Source organism: Dasypus novemcinctus, chromosome 4 (assembly GCF_030445035.2).
Source record: "Dasypus novemcinctus isolate mDasNov1 chromosome 4, mDasNov1.1.hap2, whole genome shotgun sequence".
NCBI lineage: Eukaryota > Metazoa > Chordata > Mammalia > Cingulata > Dasypodidae > Dasypus > Dasypus novemcinctus.
Genome location: NC_080676.1, coordinates 117,136,751 through 117,140,546, shown reverse-complemented (window position 1 = coordinate 117,140,546; position 3,796 = coordinate 117,136,751). Strand labels below are relative to the sequence as shown.

The following is a 3,796-nucleotide window of genomic DNA, read 5'->3' as shown; positions in this document are numbered from 1 at the left end:
AAATTGTCACTATATATTTTTAAAAGTAAGCAGATGATAAGTCCACATTAACACCAAACATTTGAGCATACCTGAATAGTGTTCTTTCCATCATCCTACCAAAGAAGACATTTGAAAATCAATATCCATTTCATTTTATTTATTTATTAATTTTTAAATCTGTCTTTATTTATATTGTGCAACTTGGCATGACCTGCATTTACGTGATGGAATGTGGAACAGATTACAGAACCAGAAGATGACTATCCACAGTGGATGTTTAGGGCAAGGCCCCAGAGAAGCCTTCTTTCCACCAGAAAACTCATAATTCCACTTTTTCAATAAGCATTTGGAGCTTTCCTCAGGTGCCTGTATATTTCATCAAAAGCTTAGGAAATATTTTTTGGAGTTTCACTCTAATAAACTAAACCTGTTGCAGCAGAAAATAGCAACTCTGTATGACAAGAGAGTGGACAGAAAAGACCTACTTTCTAATCTTGTTTGAGACTGTCTAGTTGCCGAGCATGGACAGTTTGCTTGTGTAGGGCAGTAATCCTTCATCTACATCAGTTGTTCCCAAACATGGCTGCCATAAGAATTATCTGGGGCCCACTCCTACATCTGGTTTTCAAACTTGCCTAGATATTAGAATCATCTGACGGACTTGAAAAAATAACAACACCTAGACCCCTCATATAGAGATTCTGATTTAATTGGTTTGAGATGTGACCGTGGCATTGGAATGCTTAAAAACATTTTTTTAAAAATATGTCTGTGGTGTGTTTTTTTTTGTTTTTTGTTTTAAATCCTCAGGTGATTCACATATGTATTCCAGGATGAGACCTATGACCCTGCATGGTATGATGTAATTGGTCAGGTCAAGGGCCTGGGCACTGTTTTGTTTTGTTTTGTTTTATAATTTCCTAGGTGATTCTAATGATCATTAATTTCCCAGAATACACAGAGATAAAAGAATGAGCCTTCTAGCTCTAACCTTTTTTTTTTTTTGCCCCACAAATAAAATTTGTATTGGTTAGTCTGGGTGAGTGGCATACTGACATAAAACCCCAATTAACTGTTCCACACTCCCAAGACCCTGATGTGGCAGGAGAGGTTGAGTCCATTAATGGTCAGCAATGGTGGGATGTGGAGAGGACCTGAAAGGCCTCTGAAGGTTGCAAGGCTACCTGAATCAGAACCAGCATCATAGAAATAAATCCAAGATGGAAGAGACATCATCCAGGGCTGGAGATTCCTGACATTTCATTTCTAGGATTGCTGTCTTCTTCTTAAAAGGTTACTATGATCTCTGTCTGTGCTCCTCCACTAATCCATCTGGCTTAGTGATCTTGGTCACAGAAATGCTCTTGAAATAGGATTTGGGCTGGGGTTGCAGAACTGGTCTAAGACTTTCCTGGGAAAGCTGAGAGTCAAGATCATTGTCCTCTCTGGGACATCACAGACCACATATCATCAAACCTATGAAAAGGTCTCTGGGAACCCCAATCTGGTGCTGATTTAGAGGATTCTGTTCCTGCATAACTCTCCTAGGAAACCTCCCCCTCCCAAACTCTGGACTGGTGACTATCTGGACACTTAAGTATTGAGTCTCAAAGCATCTCTCCCTTCCTCTGTCTCTCACCATGTGTCTCTGACTCAGGACCTGGAGGTTCAGGAGAACGGGAAGGTAACGTCCAGCCTCCCATTTCACTGAAGAAGTTATTGAAATCCCCTAAGAGGTCACCAAAGCCGAAGTTATCATGGAAAATTATCCTTCCTCCTGGATTGAAGCTGAAGCCCAATTCCTCAGAGGGCTGAGGAACCCCAAACCTGGGGCTTCAAAGGTGCGATGTGGCTTCTTCTTCCTCTTCTTCCTCATCTTCATCTCGAGTCATCCCTCCAGAAGTCAAAGAGACCATTCCAGTATTGGCACTCGAACCTTTAAAATACCCGGGCAGCTCACTCGCACCCGCTGGTAACCTGCTCTATGCTACCCAAAAGTGAGGGAAGAGTCAATAATAACTTGACTCTTTGCAAGACCCTTGGTATCTATAAGACATTTCAAAGCAAATTTTTCTCCACATTTAAGTAAATTTACTTACTCCTAGACTCATTAATTGATTGTCTAACTAAGGATAATGAATTTCTAAGTTCTCTTGGGAATCGTCTTTCCAGTGTTTCCAAGTGTACCTAAGAAAGGAGGGAGGGAGACTATATATGAAATTGGGTTAGCAGCCCAGTACCTGCTGTGCAATCAATGCAATCATTTTAGGAAGAAACACATGCACCAAAAATGAAGGCACAAAACATAACTGCTTCTATGACAGTAATTTAGTTTCCTAGGGTAAAAATTCAAACCAGCATCTCCCGTTAGTCTAACAATTATATATTTTCCCCTTTCATCCATTTCTTTCAAGCTTGTCTTGTATTTGAAGCTTCCTAAAGGGTATTTGCATGATCTAACATTACCACTCACACACTGTATTTACCACTATTATTAGCACAGTGGATGATCTTTACAATTTAGTGGAGCTCTAAGGAGCATTATTACTGATTTTCTTTAAAAGTGCCTCTAAATCATTTGCCATTTCTTCCGATTTCTACTCTAGGCAGCATTATTTTCGAATGACCTTTCATTTTCTTCTCCTACCTTAGGTTACAATGATGGCAACTACTGATATAATATAAATGCATTTTGAACTTTGAAGTTTTACATTTCACTTTACTTCTAAATTATGAAAGGTTAGAAGACATAATATGACAAGATGAAATATTATAGTGGAGTAAGGTCCTAGTTATGAGTCCCCAAATAACTATGTAAGTATCAGAAGTGAATTAGGTATAATAAAGGAGAAGCTGGTTAATAACCACTAATGAGAAAACTCCTTAGGTTTGGGTCCAAATGGAAGATAAGAAAAAGTCTCATATAATCTTTATTAAAGTTAATTCAACTTCAGTCTATGTAATGGAAGGGTCCAGAATTGAGGAGGAAATCATTCCACTCAACACATTTATTCCAAATCAAACCTACAGTATTATACTAAGTTCCAGAAAAAGATCCTTCTTCATGGTAGTTAGCACAATTCATTGTTTTAAGATAGTACTAACCAAGCAAACATATCCAGGGGAGATACATGCAAAATTTGAAAGAAAATTGGAAATAGAATTACACTATGGGATCAAAATGCCATACAAAAAGACCCATATGTAATTAGCAGAAGACCTACTGTGAATCAAAATAAAGGAAAGCTTCTAAAGGTCTGCACTTAAGAATGCAATGAGGCCCTGATAACTAGAGTTATTCAAGGGTAGGCTGTAAAGCACTTGATGGGGAACTATGGAAGGGATTTAAGTATCAAGCAGAGGTAGGCTAGTTAGAAAATATGGAAATACTATCACATTTCTGTGCAAGTGATCTGACAAAATAACAATTGCATTTCAAAATTATTAGGACACAAAAATCACCTATTACCCTAGTATTCAGTTCTGAAGTGCCATAACTACCAAATGCTAAATATATATATATATATATATATATATATATATATATATATATATATATATAACTTACCTTTATAACATTAAAACAGCTGATCTCAATTTTTTCAGCTAAGGTCTTTGAAAACTGTTACTGTCCAAGTGGCTTTTGAGAAAAGCATCAATTCTTATACCAACCCTTTCATTAGTAGCAAACGCAGAGTGTTACTAAAACAGTTGGTTCTTAGCTGTAACAAAAAGCTTACCTCAGTCAGAGGCAATAAATTTTTCCTCCTAAGTTTCAGAGAACCCATATTGAGAAGGTGAAAAAAATTGTTCA

The 3,796-nt window shown here is 37.5% G+C and overlaps 1 pseudogene; it reads right to left on the bottom strand.

The window, feature by feature from the left end:
- Positions 1–1,279: 1,279 nt before the first annotated feature.
- Positions 1,280–1,898, bottom strand: LOC101416031 (HCLS1-associated protein X-1 pseudogene; annotated as a pseudogene).
- Between the last annotated feature and the right edge of the window lie 1,898 nt (positions 1,899–3,796).